This window comes from Apodemus sylvaticus, chromosome 19 (assembly GCF_947179515.1).
Source record: "Apodemus sylvaticus chromosome 19, mApoSyl1.1, whole genome shotgun sequence".
In the NCBI taxonomy this organism is placed as follows: domain Eukaryota; kingdom Metazoa; phylum Chordata; class Mammalia; order Rodentia; family Muridae; genus Apodemus; species Apodemus sylvaticus.
Genome location: NC_067490.1, coordinates 30,278,609 through 30,288,604, shown reverse-complemented (window position 1 = coordinate 30,288,604; position 9,996 = coordinate 30,278,609). Strand labels below are relative to the sequence as shown.

The 9,996-nt window shown below is 37.6% G+C and overlaps 1 non-coding gene across 1 annotated transcript; it reads left to right on the top strand.

Annotated features, from left to right (window-relative positions):
* The first annotated feature begins 2,613 nt into the window (after positions 1-2,613).
* Positions 2,614-2,717, top strand: LOC127670330 (U6 spliceosomal RNA). Its single transcript, XR_007974537.1, has one exon. It is a non-coding gene; the product is annotated as a U6 spliceosomal RNA (small nuclear RNA).
* Positions 2,718-9,996: the final 7,279 nt, after the last annotated feature.

The following is a 9,996-nucleotide window of genomic DNA, read 5'->3' as shown; positions in this document are numbered from 1 at the left end:
AGGTAAACAGCTAGAAGCCCTTAAAAAAGAACCACGAAAATCCCTTAAAGAATTACAGGAAAACACAATCAAACAGGAGAAGGAAATGAATAAAACCACCGAGGATCTAAAAATGGAACTAGAAACAATAAAGAAATCACAAAGGGAGACAACACTGGAGCCTTGGAGCTAGAAACCCTAGGAAAGGGTTTAGGAGTCATAGATGCAAGCATCACCAATGGAATACAAGAGATAGAAAAGAGAATCTCAGGTCCAGAAGATACCGTAGAAATCAAAGGAAACACAAAAAGCCAAAAGCTCCTCACCCAAAACATCCAGAAAATCCAGGACAAAAAGGAGAAGACCAAACCTAAGGATAATAGATATAGAAGAGAGTGAAGATTCCCAACTTAGAGGGCCAGTAAATATCTTCAACAAAATTATAGAAGAAAACTTCCCTAATGTAAAATAATAGATGCCCATGAACATACAAAAAGCCTACAGAACTTCAAATAGACTGGACCAGAAAAGAAATTCCTCCCATCACATAATAATCAAAGCACCAAATTCACTAAACAAAGAAAAAATATTAAAAGCAGTAAGGGAAAACAGGTCAAGTAATATATAAAGGCAGACCTATCAGAATTATACCAGACTTCTCACCAGAGAACATGAAAGATAGAAGATCCTGGGCAGATGTGATACAGACCCTAAGAGATCAGAAGTGAGAGCCCAGGCTACTATATCCAGCAAAACTCTCAATTACCATAGATGTAGAAACCAGGATATTCCATGACAAAATCAAATTCACACAATGTCTTTCTGCAAATTCAACTTTTCAAAAGATAATAGATGGAAAACACCAACACAAGGAGGGAAACTATACCCTAGGAAAATCAAGAAAGTAATCTTTCAACAAACCCACAAAACATAATTCCACCTCTAACAACAAAAATAACAGGAAGTAACAATCACTTTTCCTTAATATCTCTTAATATGAAAATTAATAATACCAACATATATTAATCGATTGAAATTCAAAAATATGAGGAATTAGAAATTTGTTGGCTCTCACCAAGTGGTCTCTCAATTGGTAATTGGAGAAATATGTCCAATATTGAACAATCCATATACACTTTCTGCTTGTTTGTACATCACAGTGTCTTGCTGTGTACTACATAATGGTCTTGAAATCATGCTTCTCCTATCTCAGCCTCTCTATAAGTAGGATTGTTTATTTGATGTTTTTACACTATACTATGGTTTTCAGAACATATTACATATCTCAAAATTATTTATATAGCCAAAATAAATGTAGACAGTCTCAGAGTTTGCTTGTAAGAGAACAACAAAGAGTGAGACTGAAGTTTTGCTTGATATTTAACATTATTTTATCAATTTTGAAGAAGATGACCTTATAAGTTACTCTTTTCTTGAAATGAATGCTATTCAAAATCATCAGAGGCAATGAACCAGAAACTTACCCTCTCCTAATGTCTGTGCAACCCTCCAAACTGATCCATTATTCATTGAAACAGTTTGAATAACTTCATGGATAGACCATCTTAATACACACACCATTTCTTAAATAAATGTAATCTATTCCATGTGGGCTAAGAATGATGACAATCACTCAAGTCGAATAGCTTTGGGCATAGCAGGAAATCTGTATCCAATAATTGTGCCTACAACTCATTCCTTGGCGCAGCAGAACTGTCAACTCTTAGCTTAGCTACTATAAAGGTAAAATCCTTTGGTGATGTGAGGGACATTGAAGTATAGCCTTGTTACAGTGAACTCCAACATCTAAAAATTGTTCTTATTTTGGGTTTGTACTACAGTAAGAGCCAAGATTTTAAGCTCTACTTAAAACAAAGCGAGCAAACAAAAAGACTTTATCTTTTTTATGTTGATTTAATAACATGTGCATCATTTTCATGATTGGTATAAAATATATATTATGTGGAATATAATAAAAAAATAAAAATTATAAAAATAGAAAGATGAGATGTTGGTCATAAGTTCAGTGTGAAACCTGCTGTGGTTATAACCCATACATCTCTTCATACCTAGGAGGATTTTTATTCATCTTTGAAAGCTATCTCCTTCTGAACTAAAATACTGTTTGTTCATTTGCTCCAGTGCTCCATTTATTGTGAGCTTATAAGCCTTCCTGCACTGTTTGTTCATTCTCCTAGTATTCTTTTTTTGTACTATTCATCAGAAATGTGCCACCAAGTTTTTGTCCCTTTACTTATTTTACTTCAATGTAAGAGATGGATACCACTTTCATATCCAAAGTATGTTCTTCTACACTGTGAGATATCAAAGTACAATGGAGTTGGCTCTAAGAATTAAAAATCATGTTGGAGTTTGTCTGTTCATTGTCTGTTTCAGAAATAACACTGTTTTTAAAATACACAGAGGCAAAGGATTTAACTACAATGAGTAGAGTTATACATATTCATATTTTGTTACTTAGAAGTCTGAGGTTTTCTGTGTATATGGAAATACTTTTCACTTTATCAAAGGTGAAGTCCTTGTCTACTTGCTAGGTACATCCAACATGTTTCACAATTTATATTGCTGTGCAACTAAATTATTGTTTCATGTTTTAACATTTTAAGAACTAACGTTTGCTTTTATAAACTCATTTACCAAAATTAGAATGATGCAAAGAAGATTAACATGGGTCCTATACAAGAATGATGCAAAGTCATGAAATGGTCCATTTTAAAAATAATACTAGTATGGAAAAAGCAAACACAAGAACTCAAAGATGAGATATAGTGGGCTTATGAGTTTCCATGGGAAAAGTGTTCATACTTAAGAATAAGTAGCAGGCTGGGGGCTCAGAAAAGAGAGAGAGGGCAGTAAGGATAATCCTGACCCACTTAAGCTCTCTAGAAATGCTACTAAATTTTCTGCTTTTATTCCTGATGTGGGGACCATTCCCTGTTCCAACTCTTCAATTCAAACCCTAAAGGTATTGAGTGATACAAAAACATTTATGGTTGGCTGCAATAAATATTCTCTCCAGAAGGAGATCAATGTCTAAAAAATATCAGTATCTTATTTTTATAGTGAAATTAAAATGTTCATTCACATAAAACCTGTAATTTGTCGTGATTTCTCTTTTCCATCCTTGCTAAGTCTTGCAAAGTTACTGCATTAGTTGAATGCAGTACCATGGACTACATTTCTACACAGAAACAAGAGCCAAACTATCAACAACTTGACCCAAGACATTTGACATTCAGGCCAAAACTGTCACAAAAATATTATTCTACTCTAAGGTTTATTTATGCAAAAATTTTAAATATCAAAGATACCAGTTCAATTATGCATGTGTGTGTAAGTGTGTGTGTGTGTGTGTGTTAATATGTATACTGTGCTCCCTTCAATGGTGGCAGTCTGATAACACAGACAAAAGTTTCTGAATTCTGTATTAATTATGATCCAATCATGCATTGCTATTTGTTATCTTAGGAGCATTTCTTGCTGTTTGGCTATCTGAACAGCTAGAGAAATGGAGAAAAAGGTGTCTTTTCAGGACAGCTATACCAAAGTGCCAGTTTCTCTCTTCCAATCATGTGCAGTAACAGAAATTTCGTATTAAGTTGTTAATCATTTTTTCCAAAATCATGCAGAGACATTGCATGACTCAGAGTTTGGCTTTTTAAAACATTCCACTCTCTTAACTTTAGCTGAAAAAAACTGATATGGACTGAAAACCATGTGGGCAGGATCACAAGCCCTGCTGATGGCAAACATCTCACTCAACTAACAAACATTTTCATATGCCTTTAGCTAGTCTAGAGATGAACTTCCATTCTCCAATAGAATAACATTCAAGAATACAATGCAGTTTCAATAGTAAATGAGCACACAGAATAGCAAAATTTAAAGATGTTAGCAACACCCCCTCCCAAATATTATGAAGTAAGACACTTGCTCCTAAGAAAACCAGATAAAAGCAGCAAAAAGAAATCTGAGGCAGTCAGTACAGAAGAAGTAAAAATGACTAGAAAGAGCACTGAATCAAGGAAATAAAAGTATAAGAAACGTCAATGAAATGAAAGGCAATGTTTTTGGCAAATTGTTTAAAAAACAAGCATTGCCAGCATTTGAAACAAGAGAGACAGTAATGATACTCTGACGACAATAAAAAAAGACTATAAAGTAGTCTTCTGCTAGGAAGTTAGAGATATTAGAACTTTCTTGAAAGAAAGGACTCAACATTAATTGAAGTTTTTTTCTAACCAAAGAGGATATAAAAAGTCTCACTAGGCCTACAATAAGACAAGAAGTTAAACTTGGAAGTTAAATCGTTTATGGGGCTAGAGATATGGTTCCATTAGTGGAGTACTTGCCAGCATGAACAACCCTGAATTTGATCCCCCAGAATGACAAAAAGTAGGCATAACAGGCTATACCTGTAATCTGGACACTCAAGGGGAAAGTGCAGAAAAATGGAGGTTCAAGGTCTTCCTCAGCTACACAATGTACAAGATAGAGACTAGCATGGTATACATGAGACTCTGCATCCAAATAAACTAATAAATAAAACAAAAATAAAAATTATCCCTTGAAGAAGAGTAATGGTCCACCACATGAGTTTTTAAGAAGGATAATGTTTCTATAGAACCAGTGTGACCTTGAGCATCTCCACACCACCTATGCCCATACCTATAGGCAAGGCTTGGTTCCCTTCTACTCCATCTGTTACTGCAATGCTGGATTCATACTAGAACAAAGGAAGCTACATGTACTGAAGGGAAGAGTACCACAGTGGCCAGTCCTAGCTTGTGGGAAATTGTTGCTATGAGATAGACTCTTCCGTCTTCTTAGTTTCATTCTGCTTACTCCCTTAGGGCACAGCTGAAGGCCTTTCTGGAACCTGTCTGAACATAGCTGAGAACCCCCTTCTCCATGACTGAATGTATGTTGTCTGTGCTTTCTATAACACAGCTTGCTGTCATCCCCTGGGACTAAGGGTGTGCCTAACGTCTACGGGCTTGAGGTTTTCATATAAAACTAATCTATGAAAATATGTGAAAGATGCTTAAAGCATCTACTATCATACTTGTGGCTCTATTAAACTACAAAACTGAATTTTGTTAATTAATTTTATAATGATTTGAAAAATAAATACTACAAATCCACCCTGAGACAGCACAAACACTAGAAAGACTTGTCAGTGATGCTGAAAGCACAGTCAAATGAAGACACACAAGAAATCTGCAGACCACTGTCACTCACATGCAAAGGTATGAACTGCTTTAATAGAATATCAACAAAGCAAATGACACAATAGTTGCAAAGGCATATAATAACAACATGAAGCACTTATCTAAGTCTTTTTTCTCAATTCTTTTTTTTTATTCGATATATTTTATTTCAAATGATTTCCCCTTTTCTAGCCACCCCACTCCCGAAAGTCCCATAAGCCCCCTTCTCTTCCCCTGTCCTCCCACCCACCCCTTCCCACTTCCCCGTTCTGGTTTTGCCGAATACTGTTTCTCTGAGTCTTTCCAGAACCAGGGGCCACTTCTCCTTTCTTCTTGTACCTCATTTGATGTGTGGATTATGTTTTGGGTATTCCAGTTTTCTAGGTTAATAACCACTTATTAGTGAGTGCATACCATGATTCACCTTTTGAGTCTGGGTTACCTCACTTAGTATGATGTTCTCTAGCTCCATTCGTTTGCCTAAGAATTTCATGAATTCATTGTTTCTAATGGCTGAATAGTACTCCATTGTGTAGATATACCACATTTTTTGCATCCACTCTTCTGTTGAGGGATACCTGTGTTCTTTCCAGCATCTGGCAATTATAAATAGGGCTGCTATGAACATAGTAGAGCATGTATCCTTATTGCATGGTGGGGAGTCCTCTGGGTATATGACCAGGAGTGGTATAGCAGGATCTTCTGGAAGTGAGGTGCCCAGTTTTCGGAGGAACCGCCAGACTGATTTCCAGAGTGGTTGTACCAATTGGCAACCCCACCAGCAGTGGAGGAGTGTTCCTCTTTCTCCACACCCTCTCCAACACCTGCTGTCTCCTGAATTTTTAATCTTGGCCATTCTGACTGGTGTAAGATGAAATCTTAGGGTTGTTTTGATTTGCATTTCCCTAATGACTAATGAAGTTGAGCATTTTTAAGATGCTTCTCCGCCATCCGAAGTTCTTCAGGTGAGAATTCTTTGTTTAACTCTGTACCCCATTTTTTAATAGGGTTGTTCGGTTTTCTGGAGTCTAACTTCTTGAGTTCTTTAAGTCTTATGAAAAGGTTTTGACTTCTAGAGTCTGCTAGTGTAGTGGGTTGGCCTGATGCTTCTTGTGTTCCAATGCTAATACTGATTCCTCAACACCTGAGACCTTTCCCCAGAGACAAGAGTCCCAATGTATACCCAAGTGACTTTGCCCCTATGGTATCTCTTATTGGTCAATAAAGATGCTGGCAGCTTATAGCTTGGCAGAAAAGGTATAGACAGGGTTTAGGGTTCCTGGGCTCTGAGTCAGAGAAGAACCATAAACTGACGAAGACAGAAAATGGAGAAGCCATCATGGTTAGGTGAGTCATGAGAGCATGGCCCTGAGGCCTGGACAATTGGAGTTTAAATCAGCACAGGTGAGGCATAGTAAGTAACAATTCTGGTTATCAAGTAGATTCTAATAGCATAGAGGATAGATATCTGCCCAGCTCTTGTACTGTTTAAGAGATATTGTAAATAATAAAAGTTGTGTGTCTTTTATCCAGGAACTGAATGACCAAGACAGGGTAGAAACTCCACATTGAGATTAAAATTTTCTTCAACATGCTAATACAATACATTTGTATTAATTACTTTCTATTGTTAAGATAAGACACCAAGAGCAAAGCAACTTATAGAAGAAAAAGTTTATTTGCACTGGAATTATAGTTTCAGGGAAAAAGACAGTTATCTTCAGCACAGGGATGCATTGAAACAGGCAGACATGATGGCTAGAACTGGAAGCTAGGAGCTTATATCTGATCAATATGCAGGAACCAGAAAAAGTAAACTCTGAGTGATGTTTGGCTTTTGAAACCTCCAAGTCTTTCCCCAGAGACACTATTTCCTCAAAAAAAAAAAAAAAAAAAAAAAAAAAAAAGAGTACTCCTTAAAACCTTTCCTTCAGACAACATTAAAACTATTGACCAACTAGTCAAATGCCCAAGACATAGGGGACATTTCATTCAAACCATCACAACCTTACATTTGTAGATAAACACACAAACTTTACCTAATGAATTTTGAAACTATATTGTGAATTGAAGAGTAAAACTACGATTCAAAGTCATCCATAATAATGCCACAGATTTAAATGTCTAGAATTAATAGAGACAAAAAGCCAATCAATGATATAACAAATAACAATAACATTGTTATTTTTTCTCATTTTTAAAAATCTTTAAGAAATAAAATGATGTTTTCTCAATCCATTGCTATATCACAAGCAACTAATTATTGTTGTGGATTTTTATTTTCTTCTTTATTTTGTTTTACTTGTTTATAATGCCTTGGTACAAGTGATCAATAACTCCCCAAATCTGTCAATAGGTACTTTAAACATTTCATTGAACAAAAATATGCTATGGTTTGAATTCTGAATATCCTCAAAGCTCATTTTTTAAAAGCTCAGTACTTTGTCTTACAGAAACTTTGTAATTTTATGAAGTCCCATTTGTCAATTCTTAATCTTAGAGCATAAGCTATTGGTGTTCTGTTCAGGAACTTTCCCCCTGTACCAATGTCCTCAAGGGTCTTCCCCAGTTTCTTTTCAATTAGTTTCAGTGTGTCTGGCTTTATGTGAAAGTCCTTGATCCACTTGGAGTTGAGCTTAGTACAAGGAGATAAGGATGGATCAATTCACATTCTTCTGCATGCTGACCTCCAATTGAACCAGCACCATTTGTTGAAAAGGCTATCTTTTTTCCACTGGATGTTTTCAGCTTCTTTGTCAAAGATCAAGTGGACATAGGTGTGTGGACATAATCCACATATCAAATGATGTCCAAGAAGAACAGAGCAGTGGCCCCTGGTTCTGGAAAGGCTCAGTTCAGCAATGTAGGGCAAAACCAGAACAGGGAGGTGGGAAGAGGTGGATGGGGGAACAGGGGGGAGGGAAGAGGGCTTATGGGTCTTTCAGGGAGTGGGGAGCCAGGAAAGGGGAAATCATTTGAAATATAAATAAAAAAAAATATATCAAATAAAAAAATAAATTAAAAAAAAGCTTGGTCCTATTGGTGTTATCAAAAATGTTGTATCATTTAGGGAGTGATGCCTTATAGAAAATCCTTAGGTCATTGGGAGAATAGTTTGGAAGTTGGCTGTGTCTCTGATCTCCTCTCTGTTTTCTCTCTTTGTTTTCTGATTGAAGAATTAACTCTTTTGTTTCATTACATGTTCCTACCATGAAGTATCACCTTTGTCACAGGACCACATCACTTGAGCAACTGCCTTGGACTGGAACTTCCAGGAGAGTAAACAAAATAATCATTGTCATCTTCAAGTTTATTTCCTCAGGTATTTTGGTATAAGGGCTCCCTGGATACATGCTTTGTGCACAGGAGGAGGCCTAGAAGTTGGAGTCTTGAAACCCATGAAAAGATGAACTGGCAGTATTTATCTGTGATCCCATCATACCTGTGGTGAGGTGGGAGACAGAGACTGGTGAATCTCTGGAAGCCTGTGAGCCAGCTATTCTAGTGTGCAAGAGGCTGTGCTTCCAAGGTCCTCAATGGAGGAGCTAGAGAAAGGACCCAAGGAACTGAAGAAACTGTCAGCCCCATAGAAGGCATGACATTATGAACCAACCAGTACTCCCAGAGCTCCCAGGGATTAATCTACCAACCAAAGAGTACACATGGAGGGACCCAAGGCTCCAGTAGCAGAGGATGGCCTTGTTGGACATCAATGATAGGAGAGGACCTTGGTCCTGAGAAGGCTGGATGCCCCAGTCTAGGGAAATACCAGGACAGGGAAGCTGGAATGTGTGGGTTGGTGAGCAGAGGAAGAGAGGGGATATAATGGGGGTTTTCAGAGAGGAAACCAAAAGGGGATAACATTTAAAATGTAAATAAAGAAAATATCTAATAAAAAAGAAGCTATGCTTCAAACAAGCAGAAGGTTAGAATGCATCTACCTAGCATGCATGCACATCTATTTACACACACACACACACACACACTCATACACACACATTTGTAAGTATGTACACACATTTTTTTCTTTTTTTGAATTGGTTATTTTATTTATTTACATTTCCAATGTTATTCCCCTTCTCAGTTTCTCCTTTGAAACCCACCTATCCTCTGTCACCTCCTCCATGCTTCTATGAAGGTGTTTCCATACCCACATACCCATTCCCACCTCACCACCCTAGCATTCCCCTACATTGCAGCATCGTGCCTACACAAGACCAAGGGCCTCCCCTCACATTGATACCTGATAAGGCCATTCTCTGCTACATATGCAGCTGGAGCCGTGGGTCTATCCATGTGTACACTTGGCTGGGAGTTTAGTCCTTTGGAGCTCTGGAGGGGGATCTGGTTACTTGATTTTGTTGTTCTTCCTGTGGGGCTGCAAATCCCTGCAGATCCATCAGTTCTTTCCCCAACTCCTTCATTGGAGTCCCTGTGCTCTATCTGATGGTTGGCTACAAGTATCCACATCTGTATTGGTCAGGTTTTGGCAGAGTCTCTCAGGAGTCAGCTAAATCAGACCCTCATCAGCAAGTACTTCTTGGCACCAACAATAGGGTTTGGGTTTGATGGCTGTATATGGGATGGATTCCCAGGTGGAATAGTCTCTGGATGGCCTTTCCTTCAGTCTCTGCTGTACTCTTTGTCTCTGTATTTCTTTAAGACACGAACAATTCTGGGTTAAAATTTTTGAGAAAGGTAGGCAGCCTCATCCCTCAACCTGGAACTGTGCTTAACCTCTGGATATGGCCTCTACAGGTTCTTTCTCCCCTTTGCTGGGTATTTC